At 43.2% G+C, this 21,703-nt stretch overlaps 2 long non-coding RNA genes across 2 annotated transcripts in view; one reads left to right on the top strand and one right to left on the bottom strand.

Moving 5' to 3' along the window:
• Nucleotides 1–3,443: 3,443 nt before the first annotated feature.
• Nucleotides 3,444–21,703, bottom strand: part of LOC144306632 (uncharacterized) — an 18,744-nt gene continuing 484 nt past the window's right edge. Inside the window, exons 2-4 of the long non-coding RNA XR_013373728.1 lie at nt 20,010–20,151; nt 4,283–4,427; nt 3,444–3,757 (exon numbers count right to left, since the gene is read on the bottom strand). This is a non-coding gene — a long non-coding RNA (uncharacterized LOC144306632). The remainder of the gene's footprint in view (nt 3,758–4,282; nt 4,428–20,009; nt 20,152–21,703) is intronic.
• Nucleotides 19,675–21,703, top strand: part of LOC144306633 (uncharacterized) — a 17,288-nt gene continuing 15,259 nt past the window's right edge. The window contains exon 1 of the long non-coding RNA XR_013373729.1: nt 19,675–19,799. This is a non-coding gene — a long non-coding RNA (uncharacterized LOC144306633). The remainder of the gene's footprint in view (nt 19,800–21,703) is intronic.

The raw sequence follows: 21,703 nt of genomic DNA, 5'->3' as shown, positions 1-21,703 counted from the left end.
CCCCTCCCCTGCTCTTGCTCTCTCTCTCTCCTTCTCTCTCCCTCTAAAAAACAACAGCCACAAACTAAAACGCTAGAATTGACAAATTCAGTAAAGTCTCAGGATATAAAATCAATGTACAGAAATCTGCTGGATTTCTTTACACCGATATTGAAGCGGCAGAAAGAGAAATTAAGAAAACCATCCCAATTACCCCAAATAATAAGATACCTAGGAATAAACCTAACCAAAGATGTGAAAGACTTGTACTCTGAGAAAGCTATAAAACACAGAAAGTAATTGAAGATGACACATAGAGATGGAAAAACATTTAATGTTCATGGATTGGAAGAACAAATATTGTCAAAATGCCTGTATTACCCAGAGCATTCTACACATTTAATGTAAGCCCTATCAAAATACAAACAGTATTTTCCACAGAACTAGTACAAACAATCCTAAAATCTGTATGGAACCTCAAATACCCTGAATAGCCAAAGCAATCTTGAAAGAGAAAAGCAAAGCTGGAGACATCACGATTCCAGACTCCAAATTATATTACAAAGCTGTAGTGATCAAAACAGTGTGGTGCTGGCACAGAAATAGGCACACAGATCAATGGAACAGACTAGAATCCCCAGAAAGCGGGGATAGTCAATTAATCTTTCTTTTAAGATTTTATTTATTTATTCATGAGAAAGGCAGAGACACAGGCAGAGGAAGAAGCAGGCTCCATGCAGGAGCCTGATGTGGGACTCGATCCCAGCACCCTGGGATCACACCCTGAGCTGAAGGCAGATACTCAACCACTGAGCCATCCGGGCGCCCTGTTAATTAATCTTTGTCAAAGCAGGAAAGAACATCCAATGGGAAAAAGATGATGTCTTCAACAAATGATGTTGGGAAAACTGGACAACAACATGCAGTGGAATGAAGCTGGACCACACACCACACACATAATACACTCAAAATGGAATAAGGATCTATAAAGGATTAGTATCCAAAATATATAAAGAACTTAAACAATTAATTCAACACTAAAAAACCAACAAATAATCAGATTTAAAAATAGGCAGAAGACATGAACAGATATTTCTCCAAAGAAGATATCCAGATGGCCATCAGGCACATGAAAAGATTCTCCACATCGCTCATCATCAGGGAAATACACATCAAAACCACAATGAGATACCACCTCACACCAGTAGGAATGGCTAAAATCAACAGCACAGAAAACAACAAGTGTTGGTGAGGATATGGAGAAAAATGAACCGTCTTGCACTGTTGGTGGGAATGCAAAACTGGTGCAGCCAAGACTGGTGGAGCTTCCTCAAAAAGCTAAAAATAGAACTATTTTACCATTTGGCAATCACACTACTGAGTAGTTACTGAAAAAATATTTTAAAAACCACATTAATTCAAAGGGATACATGCACTCCTATGTTTATAGCAGCAGTATTTACAATAGTCAAGATATGAAAGCAGCCCAAGTGTCCTAATCAAGTGTCCTTGATTAATGAATAAAGAATATGGGGCAGCCCGGGTGGCTCAGCGGTTTAGCGCTGCCTGCAGCCCAGGGCCTGATCCTGGAGACCTGGGATCGAGTCCCACATCAGGCTCCCTGCATGGAGCCTGCTTCTCCCTCTGCCTGTGTCTCTGCCTCTCTCTCTCTCTCTCTCATGAATAAATAAATAAAATATTAAAAAAGAATATATATATGTATACACACACATAATGGAGTATTACTCAGCCATCAAAAATAATGACATCTTCCCATTTGCAATGCCAAGGATGGAGCTAGAGAGTATTATAGTAAGTGAAATAAGTCAGCTAGAGAAAGGCAAATACCATATAATTTCACTTCTATGTGGAATTTAAGAAACAAAACAGATGAGCAAAGAAGAAAAAAAGAGAAAGGGCAAACCAAGAAACGGACTCTTAACTCTAGAGCAGAAGCTGGTGGTTACCAGGGGTGCAGGGAGGGTGAGACTCATATCCAGGTTTAAGGAAAGCAGCCGTTGTTGTGTCTCTGCCTCTCTCTCTCTCTCTCTCTCTCTCTGTCTCTCTGTCTCCCATGAATAACTAAATAAAAATATTTTTTTAAAAAAGGAAGGCAACCGTTGTGATGAACGCTGGGTGTTGTATACAAGTGTTGACTCTCTATATTGTACACCTGAAAGTGATTTAATGTTGTGTGTCAACTACCTAGAATGAAAAGAAAAACTTAAAAAAAATCACCCTCCTGTTTCTTTCTGGAACAGATGGGAAGATGAGTGGACGGGCTGAATGTTAATCAGTAACGGGTTGGAAGGCGCATGACGTAGGAGAAGGAAAATGTGCCAGTCAACGTGGGATCCAGACGTTCAGACCGTCTTGTTAGGGGGCCCGGGGGTAATCCACTTTAGACGCCTGGAACCCTCCCTGAGCAAATACTGGTTTGTGATAAAAACTTATTTAATGGGCCACAGAGTGTCCCATAAAGTAGAAGCCCTAAATCTAAAAACAACACTGGCTGATGGGAACGGATTATAATAAGGCAGTTCGATGTGTTTATACGTAAAGGTGTGAGAGTCTTTGTTTGTTTTATTTCAGGAGCTGGTGTGTTGTTTGTGTTTGGAGAGCCCAGCCTTGACCTGCCTGGTGTCTTCTGATGCTTTCTTCTCACCCCACAAAATGCAGGATCCAGGACTTTCTGTCTGGCATTGTTCTAGCGCCCATCGCTGCTGCTGGTCTCTGCCGTGATCAGCCTTCCCCAGTGGCATGGCCATGCCACCCGCAGGGGGCCGCATCCTGCCCCGGGCGTGCACAGGCTGGCCCGGCGGCCCAGGGTCCAGCTTGCCCCGACCAGCTGGGAGTGGTCCGAGTCCTACCCGTGATTTCCCGTCCCCGCTGGCTCTCTGGACAGCCCTACAAGGCACATTCGAGTGAACTTGCGTTTCCCCCTTACCTTCTGAGTTTAAGGAAAGACCTATTAATGGATCGAAAAATCACTTGCCTTTAGCTCAGCCCTGGACCTCTGCAGTCGGCCGCGAGTGGACTGCACCTCGCACGGCCAGCCGGTTCCTTGCTGTGTGGCTCTGGGCAAGGTGCGCGGCTCCTCTGGGCCATCGCTTCCTCAGCTGGAAACGAGTCGGTGGGGTTGAACGGTGTTGGGGGCCCTCCCCGCTCCTCCTGGCCCAGCACGCGGGCACACGTCCTCAAGGCTCTGGTTTTCATTTCTAAGTGCAAGCTTTTAGAGACCATCTCGGACTCTACTGCAAAGTCAGAGGTAAAATAATTAGGGAGCGAGTCTGTTGTTTCCTGTTAGTCCTCTCCTACCAGCCAATCCGCTTTGCAAAAGAGCTGATGGGCCTGGTGAAAGGGAAGAAAGAGAAACTTGGAATCTGAAACTCACGGTTTAGTCTAGGTTAGTTCTCCAGATTAGCTCATTAGCCCTCAGATCTCCGGGGAGGCTGAAGGCCGACCCCAGTGTCTTGCTGCAGGACAGCCCCCTGCCCAGGTCCGTCTGCAAGAAGAGGCTTGTCTTTAAAAGCCAACAGAGCTAATGATTTTTTTTTCTTTAATTAGAAATTTTAAAGTTAAAGTTTTTAAAAAACTTTGATGAAGCTCATCACGGCGAGGCCTTAGGGACACCGCGACCCAGGTTGTCATGCAGAGCGCCACAGGGTGCGGGCCGCGGCCTTGTGCTCTCTGCCCGGCGGGTGTGCGGTGCTTGTGCTTGTGCGGCGCTGTCATTTGGACCAAATTGTTGGATCTCAGGTTCAGGATTTTCCATTTCCTGGTGAAAATAGGGATATTTTAGCAACACTAAAGATGGGTGTCAGAGTCTACTCTAACTCTAAGCAGGCAACGGTTTCAAATAGAAAAATTCAATGTAATCTGTGGGGCTGGAGTCCATCTTCCTGGGACTTTCATCTTTCTGGGACTTTCTGGGATTTCTGGGCTTTCTGGCTTTTGCCTCAAAGACACACACACCCCACCCCTCGATAGGCTTTACCGCCCAGAAGCTGGTTGGCAGGAAGGCCGGCGGGCAAGTCAGGCCTGCTGCTGGGTACTGTACTGTTCTTGAGTTGGGAACATTCTTTTACATCTTAAATGGTCGTCTAAGGGCCCACATAATAGCCTGGATTTTGCCTCTTGGCTCAGAGGCTGGAATAGTCACTCCGTGGCCCCTTGGAGAAGAGCCCCGACCTCCGCCCTGGGGGGGATGGAGGGCTCCCTGCATTTTGGCAGAGCCCCCTGAAAGCCACATGCATTGCAAACCTGGAACCCTTGCTCAGAAACAACGAGAACCTTTATTCACCTGCTGCTGAGTAGTCACAGTCGCAGGTATGTCTTTGGCCACGGCCAGCTGTGTCATGTCAGGAGTGTGATTCCGAGTCCTGACGTCAGGGATCGTTGCGTGGGCAAGGCAAACGACAGGCTCCCCGCGGACGAGGTTCTATTAACTAAACACACAACACAAACACCATGGAGGGGAGTCTGTCCCAAGGTCCCGAACACCTGCAGCAGGTCCGAGCGTCCCTCTAGGGCGGCCTGCGCTGCCTCAGGTCTCGGACTCCAGCCAGAAACTGCACCTGGAGGCTCTGCAGGATCCTGGGAAAACCCGCCTGGAGATCCAGGGAGGGTCCAGGCCATGTCCTGGGCGAGGCCCACGGGAGCCTTTCTGACCACAAAACCCTGAAGTGAACACCCACAGGTCAGCTGAGGCCACGGCCTCCTGCGCACAGGGAGCCCAGAGACCTGGAGGGGCCGTCGGGCTTCCCAGGGGGGCTCAGGGCAGCCCCCGACCCGGGGAGAGGGTCCCCGAACATCTGGCACCCCAGGGAAGGTGGACTCCTCTGTGTGTCCTGGGAGGGCCTCTTGGGGACCGCGACAGCTGCGGCGGCCTGGCTCCCGCACGGTCAATACCTCCACCTGCTGGCCTCGCCGGGGAAGGCTGCTGGGGCCGCGCTGCTCCTGCACAGCCTGGGTGGAAAAGCATGGGTGGTGCAAAGCTCTATTACTCTAAAATTCAGCCTCTTTCCTTCCCCAGGACAATGGCTTTAACAAAAATGTGTCTCTATGTGCAAGTGTTCTTACACTGGTGGCTGTGGATTGGGATCCCATTCGCCTACACGTCACTTCCAACATGCTCCCAAAAGTCACAAGAGTGTTAGACCTTCTGTGGTGCCTTTAACTCCTGCTGAAAACACCTCCGGTTGCAATGCTTGTCGTTTCGTTTACAAAATATATATATTTGTGGAGAAAAATTAAGCAAAAGAGGGTAAAACTTCCAGCAGTCATTGGTGTCTCGCGTTGCCAGCACATTTGGTGGAGGAGAAGTTTGAAATTGCTGGTCGACCGAGGGTCTGGGGTTTCTAGACCATTGCACTTCAAGTCCATTCTTCACTGGAACAGAAGGCTACGATTTTAAGGACGTTCCGCTGATCTTGTCACAGTGGCCCTGATGTTTGTACCTGTAACGCCCTCCTCCTGCGGCCAAATACACGTGCTGCGCACCGCAGACTCGATTTGGGAAGTTACCGGAAGCAAACATCTTTGCCACCATCTCTGGCCCTCGGCTGCATTCGACATTATTGTTGGTTTTGGAATAGAGTACCTGCAAACAGCAGGAGCTGCACGGGAGGAACGCGGGCAGCATTGGGGCGGCTAAGACGGGCCAAATGCTTTAAAAGGAGGAGAGAGAAGGATTCATTTAAAGAAATTTCCATAAAAGCTCATATCAGCTAAAATATCGAAATCTGAACAAAATGATAAAAACCACACTTAAGTGTTCCAGCGTATGTAACTTGAAGAGCAGTACAAATGCTCCAAGCAGGGAACTCTATTCCTAAGCAAGATGTTAGAATTGCAAGCTAAAACACAAACAAAACCTGGGAAACTATGAACTGTAGCCTTAGACTTTAAAATGACTTTTATAATATTGGAAGTTGGGCGTAGATAACTAAAGTGTGTCTGTATGAGCACATAAATAAAATATTTTGGTTGAAAGCATTTTTTTTTTTTTTTGGTTTGTATCCATAGAGCAACACGATGTATTTTCAGCAATTCCGTCTCCTTGGACCCTAAGGAAGTTTTAAAATTCCTGGAGAATAGCCCAGAGTTTCTTATTCAGTGGTTAAAATCTCGTCGGAGTGCTTGGCATTTGTACTTCTTTACACATTAGTTCAAACTACTACTCACTAAAATGATGGTTTCTGAACTCAGTTTTTGAACTGAGAGATACCATAATAGCCACCGGGTCCAACCCTCTTGTCAGGGAAATGGAACTCTTAAGAGCCAGGTTAAGTCATCTAAGTATCAAAACATGTTTCTAACGGAGTCAGGACTAGGATGAAGGTTCAAGGAAGTAGTGGGTGTTCGCACTCTACTTCCTAATCGAATGAGTGAATTTACGTAGCACTAACCAAACTTTTTTTTTTTTTTTTTTACTGTTGTTCACACATTAATTGGTCCCCTCTTGTTTCCACCATTTTTTTTTTTACAATAATCTTTTGGGTTTGTAAATATTTTTAATTCACATTTCGGGTTGATGCATAAAATGTATAACATAAAAACACAATATGTAACTTCAAAATTAAAGTCTTATAGTGAAAGCTGAGTCCACAGATACACTTTAGCACCCTTTACTACTGAAGAATAGGGAGGGTGTGTGGCTGCTGCTGAATGAGGAAGAGGAGGTAACATCTTGATAACGATCATGCTCCTGAATAATCCTACTCCTCCTATCTTTTCTGCCCTCCGTAGACATGATCCTAAATGAAGAGCCTTGCTCGACAACTGTTTGTTCATCCATCCATCCTGCGTCTGTTATGTTTATTGAGAGCTGGTGATGGCAATCTCTGTGCCAAATAATATGTGGAAAAAAAAAACAAAGAAAAAATAAATAATATGTGGAAAGAGAACAAAGAAAATTTTAAAAAGGTGCTATTGTATTTCTCCTAATTCTCATTTTTCTTCTTGCAGATATTTTTAATCCCCTCTTCAAGCAGATTGGACTCTGGAGTTTCCTTGCTGTTTTTCTTCTTTTTAGTCCCATTCCCCTGGGCTCCTTTCTGTTTAGAAACAGCATGTTTTATTAGTAAGGACTCCTCAGATGTTTAGTTTAGATACATATTTAGAAAAAGCTGGCACATTGTATTTTCATATTAAACTAATATGGATTAGCCCATGTAGTACCAGTTGCATTTTTATCTCAATATTTTAATTTATTTTATTTTATTTTATTTTTTTAAAGATTTTATTTATTTATTCATGAGAGATACAGAGAGAGAGGCAGAGACACAGGCAGAGGGAGAAACAGGCTCCCTCTGAGGAGCCTCATGTGGGACTCGATCTCAGGACCACAAGGTCATGCTCTGAGCCAAAGCAGATGCTCAACCACTGAGCCACCAGGTGTCCCTACCTCAACCTTTTCAATATGCACAGCAAGTTTTTCTTCCTTCTCAAAAACATACCTTAATAATAAAGATTAATTTTTTAAAAAGACTTTTATTTATTAATTTGAGAGAGGGAGAGTGTGAGCAGGTGCAGAACAAGGACAAGCAGACTCCCCACTGAGCAGGGAGTCGGATTAGAGGATTCATCCCAGGACCCCAAGATCATGGCTTAAGCTAAAGGCAGGTGCTTAACTGACTGAACCTCCCAGGCGCCCCTAAAAATGAATTTTAAGTGCTCCAAGTAATGGTTATAATGTGGTAGATAATCTACAGACAAGTGTTTTCCCTCTTTTTATCTGGGATCTTTACTGTAACTCACTTGAAATTTTATTTATTTTTTATTTTTTATTATTTTTATTTTATTTTTTTTATTGGAGTTCAATTTGCCAACATATAGCATAACACCCAGTGCTCATCCCATCATCGCTTGAAATATTAGTCTGGTTACTTGGATGTTAGCAAGTATACATTTAGTTGAGACGTATGAACTGGATAAAACAATGTGTCATGAAGCCGTTGTCAGCATCAGTTGGAAAACAATAATGTAAACATATATACATGTATATACTTTCCTAAACAATTTGGAAATATATGATTTCATACAGTGAGAAATCCAGAGGTGAGAGGTCTCAGGTTCGGCAGCTGAGGAAACATCACAAAGAACTCGAGTGCTTTCCATTTTTCCTGGCATCTTCCAAAATGTAATAGTTAACTTTTGGACTCCCCAAAGGGATCTACACCCCAGTCTGTGGAGCTTGTGAACGTGGCAAGTAACGTTCATTATAAGAAATAACCTTACAAAGGGGGCTCCTGGGTGGCTCAGTCTGTTAGGTTCCCGCTTTTGATTTTGGCTCAGCTCATGATGTCTGGTAAGACCAAGCCCCATGTTGGTCTCTGAACTGGGCATGGAGCCTGCTTAAGGTTCTCCCTCTCCCTCTGCCCTCCCCACCCCCTCCTCCCCCACTTGTGCATGCTTGCTCTCTCTCCAAGAAAAGAAAAGAAAAGAAAAGAAAAGAAAAGAAAAGAAAAGAAAAAAGGTATTAAAAAATAGCCTTATTTTCTATTGCAAATTTTTGCCTGCATTTTCTAAAGCAAATGTGTTCATTGCTATGTTATTTGCCATGGCTCATGTTAAATACAATGTTTATGTTGCAGCATGCAAGCTGTACATGTTGTTGCCTACAAACCAAATCACATTATTTGGAGATAGATCAGAAAATGATGTTTTGAGCATTTGACATCCTAATGTCACGTTACTTACGTACAACCATTTCACCGGCTTGCAGCTATGTTTTAGGAGATTGGTTGAGGTTTGGGGTTGCCATGCAACGTAGTATAACTTTTTTCCATTTACGAACAGTGGGAAATAGACTCTTAGTGTTTTTTCACAGAACTTCTGATTTTCGGGAACAAGTGGGAACGCCGGCACGTCCCGAGTACACACATCTGTGCCACTGCCACTCTGATCTAAACCACTGGTTTAGCTCGGCAACTACAGTCACCTTCTATCTGATTGTCGTGCTTCACTCCTGCCTTCCCAGTGTCTGCTCCACAAGGCAACCAGGGGGACTTTTAGAAATTGTAGTAAAATATGCATAAGATACGTTATTTTAATCATTTTTACCTGTACCGTTCAGTGGCATTACGAACATTGACTTTATCACACAACCACGGCCTCCATCTATTTCTGGAACTTCAGTGCAAGGCTGCGTTCCTGGCATGCATGGTCCCACCCTCCACAGTGGCTCCCTCGGGGATGCCCCCAGGAGCCCGCGGCAGGGGCACGCGTGGGAAAGCACTGGGCACAGCGTGGCTGCAGGGACCCGAGGAAATGATGCACTTAGGGTGTTTCGGAAGAACTAATATTTAGAGGGTTAGGGACTGACGCTCTGTTATGTGTCATCTCTAGTATATCCCATATACATTAAGCATATTTCCAAATTCCTCACCAAGTCATAGGTTCACGACCAAGGCAGACTGTAAATGACAAGAGCCCAGTGTCACCAACAGTCCAGCTCTAGAAATAGGAGTAATGGAAACCACTTCAGACCTATCAGAATGGCAGCAATTAGAAGGATGGATGACTCAAGGCTTGACGAGGATGTGGGGAGACAGGGCGTTGCTAACGGGAGTGCAAACCGGTACAGTCATTCTGGAAAACTGTCAGTTCCTTTGTGAAATTAAGTGTGCATCTGTCCTCTGACCCAGCAATCCCACTCTTGAGGTTGTGCAATGCACTGCTTTCACAACTGTAAGCTGTGGCCCTGATTCAAGACCACAAAATGAACTGCCAGGGTATCTGGGAATAGGTCCTCCTGCTTGCCAGGTAGACCAAAGATCTAGGTCTGTCACAGCAACGGTGACTGAAAAAGAGAAGACATAAAATGAGTGTATTTCCAGGACTAAAAAGGAAAGCAGCCACCCCAGTGGGGGAAGCCTCAAGTCTCCGTGGACTCTAGGAAGTGCCTGAAGCGGTGTGTGCCTGTTGGAGGTGAGACTTGGGAAAAGGAGGCAAGGAAGGATGTGCGGAGGGACTGAATTCTGGGAGCCAGAGCCCTGGGAGACTGGGTGAGGGGACCGTGTGGGCTTAGCACCAAGGGGGCGTAGATCCTGCAGAGCTTCTGCCCTCGGAAGACCCGTTGGCTGCAGCATAGGTCAGCAGGAGCCAGCTCCGAGGCAGTGCAGAAGGACAAAGAGAACCGGCAACGAGTGGAGGCAGCAGCTGGGCAGTGGGGGCCTTCCCTTACTGGGAAGAAGACTGTGGTGGAGCCTTCCAGGATGCCCAGAGGATCTGGAAGAGGACAAGAAAGTGCATGTTTGGGATCCTGGAATTCCTGCCAGGCTGTAGGTGGAGGTTAGAACTATTTCTGATTAAAATCTGGAAAAGTAAAGTAAACGAGGCAGTACCTGTGGAGCGGTTCCTGTGTGCTGCCCTCGTTTAAATATCCATTTTCTTACTGGACAGCAACATGCAAAAGAATGAAACTGGGCTACGCTCTTACACGATGCACAAAAATACACTCAAAAAGGATTAAAGACCTAAATGTGAGACCTGAAACCAGAAAAATCTTCTTCACTGAAATTCCTGACTTCCCAGGCAGGAATGTCTCCGACATGGGTTGTAACAACATTTTTCTAGATATGTTGCCAAATGAAATCTTGCCATTTGCAATGACATGGATGGAGCTAGAGGCTATTATGCTAAGCAAAATAAATCAGAGAAAGACAATAGAATATTATTCAGCCATAAAAAAGAACAAAATCTTACCATTTGCAACAACATAGGTGAATCTATCTATCATCTATCTATCTATCTTCATAGAGTATAATGCTAAGCAAAATAAGCCAGCTGAAGAAAGATAAATACCATATAGTTTGACTCATATGGAATGTAAGAAACAAATGAAGAAAAAAAAAAAGAGTGACAAACCAAGGAACAGATTCTTAGTAGAGAACAAACAGATGCTAACAGAGGGGAGGTGGGTGAGGGATGGGTGAAATAGGTGAAGGAAATTGAGTACACTTTTTTTTTAAAGTAAGGTCTGTGTCAATGTGAAGCTTGAATGCACAACCCTGAGATTAAGAGTAGGATGCTCTACCGACTGGGCCAGCCAGGCACCCCGGGAGTACTCTTATCTTGATGAGCACTGAGTAATATATGGAATTGTTGAATCACTATATTGTACACCTGAAACTAATATAACACTGTAGGTTAACTACGTAGGAATTAAAATTTTAAAAAGATGCATCAATATAAAATCATTTTTGTAGAAGCTAACTTGTGATAGGAATGTATATGCCAGTATAAAAATAGGAAAATGCCTCTGAAATAAAAATTTTTTTAAATAAATATGTATCCAACATCATTTGTTGAAGAAGCTTTTTTCCATTGGATATCCTTTCCTGCTTTGTCGAAGATTAGTAGACCATAATGGATGAAAGACCTAAATGTGAGACAGGAATCCATCAAAATCCTAGAGGAGAACATAGACAGCAACCTCTGTGACCTGGGCTCCAGCAACTTCTTACTAAACACATCTCCAAAGGCAAGGGTAATAAGGCAAAAATGAACTATTGGGACTTCATCAGATAAAAAGCTTCTGCACAGCAAAGGAAGCAGTTGACAAAACCGAAAGACAACCGACAGGATGGGAGAAGATATTGGCAAATGACCTATCAGATAAAGGGCTAGTATCCAAGATCTATAAAGAACTTATCAAACTCAACACCCAAAGAACAAAGAATCCAGTCAAGAAATGGGCATAAGACATGAATAGACATTTCTCCAAAGAAGACCTACACATGGCCAACAGACACATGAAAAAATGCTCGATATCACTTGGCATCAGGGAAACACAGATCAAAAACCACAATAAGATACCACCTCACACCTGTCAGAATGGCTAAAATGCACAAGTCAGGAAATGAGAGATGCTGACAAGGATGTGGAAAGGGGAACCTTCCTGCACTGTCGGTGGGAACGCAAGCTGGAGCAGCTGCTCTGGAAAACAGTGTGGAGGTTCTTCAAAAAGTTGAAAATACAGCTACCCTATGACCTAGCGATTGCACTACTGGGTATTTACCCCAATGATACAAATGTAGTGATCCTATCCTAAGGGGCACCTACATCCCAATGTTTATAGCAGCGATGTCCACGACAGCCAAACTATGGAAAGAACTCCAATGTCCATTGACAGATGAATGGATAAAGAATATGTGGTCTATATATAAATATATGGAATACTACTCAGCCACCAAAAATGAAATCTTGCCATTTGCAATGACATGGATGGAACTAGAGGATATTATGCTAAGTGAAATAAGTCAATCAGAGAAAGACAATTATCATATGATCTCACTCATATGTGGAATCTAAGAAACAAAACAGAGGATCATAGGGGAAGGAAGGGAAAAATAAAGCAAGATGAAATCAGAGAGGGACACAAACCATAAGACACTCTTAATCATAGGAAGCAAAATGAGGGTCCCTGGAGGGAGAAGGATAGAGGGATGGGGTAACTGGGTGATGGGCATGAGTGAGGGCACGTGATGTCATGAGCACTGGGTGTTATATAAGACTGATGAAGCACTGACCTCTACCTCTGAAACCAATAATGCATTATGTGTTAGTTAATTGAATTTAAATAAAATAAAATAAATATCTATTTTTAAAATTAGATTGTGACTTTCTCAAAAGTGGAGCCCAGCTTTTATTCTGCATTGCATCTCCATGACTTGGCACAGAATCTGGGACACGGTGGTTCTCTGTAAATGTTAGCTGAAGGGGCACAGAAGGGGACAAGGCGGGTTGGAAACACAGACGGAGGCCAGACAGGGGGAGCAAATGGAGTCCTGGGTACTCCGGGGAAGTCCCCAAAGTCCTCTCTGTCCCCTTTCTCTTTAACAGAAGGGCCAACTGTTTAGCTCAGATCATTTGCTCAAACACTTGGTCAGGGTAGAGTCACTGTTTCTAAATATCATTTCTAAAGAACTAAAAAAAAAAAAGAGGGAAGGATAACAGGTGATGATTATTCTATAATGTACATGCTATGCTTCCTTTTAAAAAACCTTGGAAGACTATCTATTCCAAATCGCATTTTTAAGTCAGATTTCATAGCGACCTATTCTGATGTATCCAATGACCAGTACAGCTCTGGTTAGGAACTTGAATAATGCTTGCAAGTGGAAAAACAAATCACTCACATTCCAAGAGCTTTTGCACATAGTAGGAATTTAATTCACATTTCTCGGCTGACTTCTTTCCCTGGAATATTTATGCTTTCTTGTAATCCTTTGTGTCTGGCAGTACATAAAGAAAAGAGGGGTAATTTGTTTCTATAACTTGGAGGAGAAGAACTATTGAAAATTTAATGACTTAAGAGATTTTTTTTGTTTTGTATTTAAATTACACAAATCATTGCTAACAGAGTTTAGTTTTGACCTTTCTATGGTATTTGACAGAATCCAACTGAACTAAAGTCTTTAGCCCCAGAAAATGTTAGTCATTGGCATGGAGACTGTAGAATGGGTTAGTACAATCTATTAAGGTTGATTTATCCATTTTACAAAAAAAACAAATACAGATACATTCTTGTTAGACAGGCTCTGTTGAGCTTAGTGGTTAATGGTATTGATACAGACCCAAGTAGACCAAGGTTTTAGCAAGTTCTTAAATATTTTATCCTATCTTTGGAGTGAGGTGTATTTCCGTGTTTTCCAACTATGTTAATACACAAGAGCACTTGCAGATTATACGTGCAATAGGCTTTGGAACACTTGTCTACAGTTGCATACACTCTGTGTGGGGCAGACATCTCCATGGGTGACCTATATCTGGTTTACTTCCTACATCTGAGTACATAGAACTGCATTTCCTTGTTTCAGCATTTAGTCATAGCATATAATTTGCTTTAGGTCAACAAAATATAGTGCCTGATTTTCTAGCCTTTTGCTCACCTACCACAGTTATCATAGAAGCTTGGTCTCTCCATCCGTCTGGAGTCCCTGAATAACTAGGATGAGCAGAACCACTCCTCTGAGCTGTGCTGGAATATAATGATTTGTAGTAAGGAATAAGCTGAGATATTTAAGTTGTCTGTTAACTGCAGCATAACCTACCTAGCTAGTCCTGATCGGTATAGAAAACCAAGTATTTATACACATAAAAATATGCATATATGTGTATATGGGTAAAAATGTAGAGAGGTAAATAATAGGGATAATGTACATAGCAGAGCAGTCACCAAATTGTTTCCTTTCCTTCTCTGTGAAGTTGGGCACAAAGACAGGCAACATTGTTCAGCTTCTCTTGCAGGGAGGGGTTCTGGTCAATGAAATGCGGACAGAAGAGCTATCAGGCATCTCTAGGCCTGACCCATAGACCATCTCCCGTACAATTTCCTGCATGTTCTCTCCTGTTTTCTGCCATCCAGATGCAGAGAGTTCAAGGAGGCCTCTGAGGCTCTGGGAAATGATAGCACCAGTAGATGGAAGGAACATGGGTCCCTAAGTGACTGCAGAGAGCAGAGCTCTCACACTGCCCCATGGTCCATGGTGGGCTATGATTTATGATGTGAGTTATAAACAAACAAACAAACAAACCAAAACCATCTTTATTTGTTTAAGCCACTGAGACCTTGGAGTTGAAATTGGTAATAGTTCAATACTTTAGTTTGAAATGAGCAATAGTTGGATATTTCCTTAAAATAAAAGATACCTATTTATTTATTATTATTATTGTTGTTGTTGTTATTATTATTTATTCATGAGAGACACAGAGAGAAAGGCAGAGACATAGGCAGATGGAAAAGCATGCTCCCTCCAGGGAATCTAATATGGGACTCGATCCCTGGACCTGGGATCACACCCTGAACCAAAGGCAGATTCCCAACCACTGAGCCACCCAAGTGTCCCTAAAAGATACCTATTTCAATCTCAAACCAGCATCATGCTTTATGGAGGAATACAAATATTCTCACTAAAGTTAGGAACAAGACAAGGATGTCCACAATTACTATTATTAATTAGCATCGTTTTGGTGGTACTAGCCAATGCAATTAGATAAGAGAAAGAAATCATGGGTTTTAGCTATCCCAGGAAAAATTACAAGAGGCAGGCCCAAATAGGCAGGCCCTAAAACCTTCAGAGATTTCAGGTTTCAGTATTTGATAAAGGGGACATAAAATCCACGTGGAATAAATGGATCATATAATAAATGCTGTTAGGACAACAGAACAAATATCTGAATAAAACTGGATCCCTGTCTCAAATATTAGCTCCCTATAAATTCTAGACCCACTAGAGCTTTAAATGCTAAACAAATGGAACAATGAAAATACTATAAGAGATCATGAATTTTAAAAATAATCTTTGAAGGAGAAAAGTCTTCCTATTGTGATACAACACTTAAAAGTCATAAAACAAAGATTGTTAAATGCAATTATATATATATGTAGCATATATATATATTCTCCCCAGAACGATGGTCCTTTATATATTTATATATATTATAAATAAATATATATTATATATATATAAATTCTGAAAGTTCAAAAGGAAAAGGAGAAAATAGGAAAAATCTTTATAAACCATTTTATGAGCAAAGGGCTAGTTTTTCTAATATTGAAAATACTTCTTATGAATCAATTAAAAGAGTTTTCAACAACTTAATAAAAAAATGGGAAAAGGATATAAATAAGCAGGTCTTGAAAAAGCAAATACAAATCAATGTCTCTTTTCCCAAAACGTTTTTATTGTGGAAAACTTCAAATGTGTGCTGAAGTAGACAGAACAGTTTAATCAACTCCCCCTGTCTGTACCCATCACGGAGCTTCAGCATTTATCACAGCCAGTCTTATTTTGTCATACCCATCTACCCATTTCCCTCAGAAATACCATTTTTGACCTATCAGAAAGCCAGAGAGCCAGAGAGTTAAGAAAAAAAAGCAAACAGATTTTATCAGGGAAAAAAGTAAAAAAAGAAAAAGAAGCCTCATATATTGTTGGAAGGAACGTATATCATTTATAATCTCTAGGATGGAGACGGGTTTGCTTTTATCTATAAAAACAGTAAACACTTTGAGCATTTTTAATGCAACTCTACTTGCACATGTGCAAAATGACATGTCTACAAAGTTATAAATGATAACAGCCTCTGATTGGAAAAAACTTAAATGCTAATACTTTGTAGGTATGAAAAAAAAGGAGGAAATTGCACTGATACGGAGTGATCTCCAAGGTTTTTTGGGAAGTGAAATGCAAGGTGCAGAACAGGGTAACAGTGTAAACTTCCACTTGTATAAAAAAGAGCAAAAAACAACAACAATAAAAATTTGGTAACAGTGAGTTGTCCAGGCGTCTCTCCGGGAGAAAACTTGATAGCTCAGGGATAAGGACAGAGGACAGAAATTCAACTTTCCTCTAGGCTTTTGACTTACGTATCATTTCCAAGCACGGACTATTCAAACACAAATTTAAGTTAAAAATTAAAAAACATAATCTGGCAACCAGCACACTCTATGTTCAAGCGGAGCACGCTACTTGTCTCCTGTTGGCCCGCGGAGAGCCTGATGACGGCTCCTCTTTGGAAGGTAAAACAAACAAACAAAAACCAAATGACTCATTTAAAAAATATTAATCTTTCAAATAAAAAGGAAATTAGTGACCCCCGGTCTTGGTTTATAATTGTAATTATAACTGGAAAGGACCATCGGGGAGAGCATCTACTTGAACTAAGGAAAATAATAAAAATGAGAAAGTATTGTTCTAACTGAGAAATAAATATCCTGTGGAAGGCACCAGTGCCAGCATGGACACACACACACACACACACACACACACACCCCACACTCCTATCCTGGCAACTTGGTTCTCTTCCCAAGTAGAATGAAATAACACACGGATGCATGTGAGGCAAAGGCTGGCCTGTAGCGTCTCGCTTTAGGTCCCTTCGCCCAGCCTGGCTCTTAGGAGAGGCTCTGTTTGATCAAACCCCATGTGTTCTGAGCTGCATTTTATTTTACAGCTTTCCAAAGAGCTGTCCAAATGCTCCACCCCCTTTCCGCAGCGGAACCCCAGCCATCTCAGTGTGTGTTTCTCTCACCCAGCTGGCCCGACTGGAAGGCCTGTGCTGGGTGCCAAGAGGCCCCGTGTCCCCCAAGGAGGGGGTGATGCGGGAGGTGCTTTCTGTCTCATTCCATCATTGGGGGGTGCTGTCCACTGCCCCTTCCCGCACTCTCCGAAGAGTGGCCTGGCACCAGCCTTGAGATGCCTCTGCGGGTGGGTGGTTATGCTGCTTCAGATGGACTTTATACCTACATTTGTAAGATTTTATAACTCCTAAAAGAAATAATGAAGCCATACAATTGAGTGGTAGAAAATTTCCATGCAGCTACCCCCACGGAGAGCCCTGGAATGGTGCTGGCGCTCGCGGTAATCGAGGTCTCAGCATTTGTGAGGCAACACTTTTTTGTCTTGGTGCTAAGTGGCCCGTAGTTTTTCGTCGAGCCCTTCCCGCGTGCAAAGCTGTGTTCCGGGTGCTAGGGATATGATGATAAGTAGAGAGATAAGATCCAGGCCCTCCTGAAGCCAATAACCTAGTGATGCAAGATTTATGTTTCATGTTAAACATTCAGCGGAGCCTTGGAGAGGATGCTGTCCTGCTTGGATGGGCCACGCAGGCCGGTGGGCCCACGCCACTCACGTTCTCATGGTGCCGACAGATACTTTCAGCCCCATTCGTGTTGGTGGCCGCCAGCCCTCAGCTGAGCCCCTCTTTGAGTCCCGCCCTTGGCAGAGGAGAGTGGCTTAGGTCCAAGGGCTCATCTCTCTCTGGGAGGCATCTGCATCGCATCACTGACTGTCCGGGATGGGTACACAGCCCTCCCTCTGGCTCCTGGGACTGATGGTTTTTTCTTGTCCTTTTTCTGCAACTGACCTAATTCTTTTGCTAAGAATTAGAATATAATGACTTTGCTCATCTCTTAATCTTACTCTTCCTTCTGTGCGGATGCACTGTTTCCTAGAAATTCATGGGCCCGATTACAAATATGTGTTTAGACTACTTTTTCAAAGTTGGTGTCTCTTCTTACAACCATATATGATACTGAAACCAGGTCAGTATTTTAACGGTGGTCTTCCAGACTAGAACCTTATACATGAAAGCAAGCTTAAAGTTTATTTAAAGGAAATGGCTCAGAAACAAGCAAACATGAGGTTCGCTGCTGGAACTGAATTTATACTCTCCCACTTCAAAATACTTTTAAGACATGGTCACGGGGTATCATTCACACGTGCTGTAACAGCTTTGTTTGTTGCAAATGACAGAAAATGCTGGAACTGGCTTTAGCATAAAGCAATGGTTCTCAACTTGGACTGGTTTAGCCCCACAGGAGACATCTGGCAATGTCCAGAGATATTTTTGGTTGTCATAACTGAGAATGTGTATTTAATGAGTAGAGGTCAGGGATGCTGCTCAACATCCTTTTTTGCACAGGATGGCCCCCCCCTCCACCCACAAAGAATCATCTGGTCCAAATGTCAATAGAGCTGAAGTTGGGAGTCTCTGATGTAAATGACAGTGGCATCTCCAGGGTTCACACCCTCACAGCCTACCCTTCGAGAGAGGAAGGAATTTGCTCCTGGAAGCCCCCTCTGAAGGGATAGAATGTTCTTGTTTCCCACAAGTCCCAGCAAACAGGTGCCCCAGCCTTACCACCTCAGGTGGTCATGCACTCTCTGGCCAAACCCTAGAGCGGGACTCACTGACAGGTCAACTCAGCCAGGGCCTGATGCTGGAGCTGGCAGGGGCTGGCGGAGCCCCAGCAGGAGACTGAGATATTGTTTTATCAAAAGACAAGTGAACGTACATTCACTTTTAGCAACAGGGATGAGGGAGTGAGATGTCCCTTCTACTGATTGTACCAAGTAAGACTGGGACTTAGATGCAAGCACTCCGTAAAGTGCATTTTGGGTGTTTTCTCTACAGAATCAACAAAATATGCCTGAAGTATGTCAAAGCTGTGCTTCCCCGCTGGAGTCAGATTGCTCTAGCACCACTGAAATCTGGCTCTTTGATAAGCAGCCTGAGACAAGCGGGATCTGCGGCCTAAGGCAATTCTGGGCCATTCACTTATTCCCATTGGAACCAGGTGGACTCAGAAGGTCAATACTGCCAGAAGAATCCCTCTGTAGGCCCTTAGTCCTGTACATGTATGTGTTTACAGATGTGTGTACGCATGTGTTGGGCCGGAGATTGTGGCAAGTGTTGTTTCACCTAAAACTCTAAAACTTTCAGGATAGTGTTTTGCCATTCTCTTTTTTCTCCATTTCCTTTCTGCCTCCCCCCCCCGTTAAGAATTATTGCACACAATGAGAAATCATATTAATAACCGACAGTACTGAGTGCTTACTCCGTGCCTAGTAGAGTGCATCTTAAACACACATTGTCACGAGTGCCCATGCGAAACATATTTATTTCTTTAGAAGATGAAACAATTGGTTCAAGAGGTAAGACAACTTGTTCAAGACTAAGTGGCAGGGGGACAGTGTGGGGGCAGGAGAGACATGGAGAGTGAGTGCTCTAAATCTGGTCCAAGCCCTGTTGCTCGTTCATAGATAAATCCCCACCCTGCTGGGCTGTTTGGATGTGACCTGTTTTGGTTAGTGGAATGACCGAAAGTGGGAGTGACACCTGCTATTTTTGGAGGGTAGCTTTGGCAGCCAGACATGGTTCTCTGCATTCTCTTTCCTTCGGCTCCAATGATAGCCATGCTCCAGCTGGGACCCGCTCCATTAGCTGAGTCCCCGAGAGCTCAAGAGCACAGCTAGAGTGAGCTGAAGTGGTCATCTCCCATGATCAAGTGGAAAATCTCTGATGGAGTAAGTCCCCGAGATTCTGGGGTTATTTGTTATCCTAGCAAAATATGATTAATTTTGACTGATTCAAGGGCCCTTGGAACTTTTGGTTTTACAAGGTTTGGATGCCTAGAGTACAAAGCTGAGAGTGAAGCACGTCAAACAGTATTTTGGTAACTATCCCACTGGCCTCTGGTTGCTTATTGTGGAGCTGTGGTGTGCTGGAGGACTTACCACAATGAAGCTGTGGTGGTGTTGGGTCCCATGGTCCTTCACATCCTGGGGACCAGAGTGAGGGGGAGAGTAGTGGGCGTTGGGAGGTACAGTGCGGGAGGTACTAGGAGGTTCACGATCTGATTTCTATGTAGACTTTTTCCTATTATGAAAAAAATGAAGTAAGGATTTGTAGGATCTTTTATATGAGATAAAATTAGGTCCAGATGCTTTCCCTGGTCAATTCTTCCAAACATTTAAGGATGAAACAATAATGATGTTTCAGAAACTTTTCCAGAACATAGGAAAAAAGGGGAAACTTTCTCTTTTTATGATGCCAGTCTACTCTGAATATCAATACCTGAAAAGGACATTACAGGAATGGAAAATTATAAGAAACTCAGTTTTCTAACAAAATATTAGCAAACTGAATCCAGCGATATATAAAAAAGGATAATACATCATGTTCAAGTGTGGTTTATTCCAGGAATCAGAGCGCTTTAACATTTGAGACTCAATCAGTGTAATTCATCAGATTACTAGTAAAAAGGGGAAACCATATGACCATCTTGATGGATGAAGAAGAAAAAAAAAACTGGACTAAATTCAACACTCCTTCACGATAAAAACTCCCAGCAAGCTGGGAATGGAAACTTTCCTAATCTGATTAAGAATATTTACAAAAACCCCACAGCAGCAAAATTGCACTCGACGGTGAAACATGGGGCACTGTGGAGAGGCTGAGGCCTGGAGAGAGCCAGCCGCCGACACGCGCCGGAGTCCCCCAAACGCTCGCTTGCTTGAGGCGCTTGTGTGCGTGAGCGCACTTGGACACCCACTTACGCACCAGGTTACAAACCTCATGACACTTTTTCTCGAGAAAGACCTGGAAGCGTGAGTGCTTTCTCCCTTCCACGTCAACAGGTTGAGGTGTTCAAACTCGATGAAACCAAACCAAACAGGCCAAAAAGACACCAGACATGTGGTTGAGACTCCACGTATGGTGAAGCTGTTGTGGGTCGGTAGAGAGCAGTTTTCATCTAGACCAGTGATTCTCAACCTTGGCAAATGGCCAAACATCTTTTAGAGAAAAAAAATTTTTTTTCTCGCAGAATCTCCCAGCTTATAAATAAATTATCTTTGTTTTATTTTTTTTTATTTTTTTATTTTTTATTTATGATAGTCACAGAGAGAGAGAGAGAGAGGGGCAGAGACACAGGCAGAGGGAGAAGCAGGCTCCACGCACTGGGAGCCCGACGTGGGATTCGATCCCGGGTCTCCAGGATCGCGCCCCGGGCCAAAGGCAGGCGCCAAACCGCTGCGCCACCCAGGGATCCCTTATCTTTGTTTTAATACTTAAGTATGTACAGTTGTAAAACCATGTACAAGCCTTCTTATAAATTCCACACGTACATTATAACATTTTATAAGTTTATATTTATAAAGGTTTGTATCTCAATCAATTCTGTAAGTGACTCTATACCAAATCATGGCTTTCACTGTGAATATGGTATTGGCAGCTAAGGTTCAGTTTTTTCCCATTTTTAATCTGGTATGACCGCCGTATCACCTTCCATTCTCCCATCATTTCTCTCTACTCAAACCACTGGCAAGTGTCGCTGTGACACTCTCCAGTTGTCTGGCCTTCACTGGGCTCCATGCATCTTTAGATCAGAGGTGAGACAAATGCAATCTGCAAACTGTTTTTGTAAATA

Source organism: Canis aureus, chromosome 37 (assembly GCF_053574225.1).
Source record: "Canis aureus isolate CA01 chromosome 37, VMU_Caureus_v.1.0, whole genome shotgun sequence".
NCBI lineage: Eukaryota > Metazoa > Chordata > Mammalia > Carnivora > Canidae > Canis > Canis aureus.
This window is presented reverse-complemented; position numbering and strand designations above follow the sequence as displayed.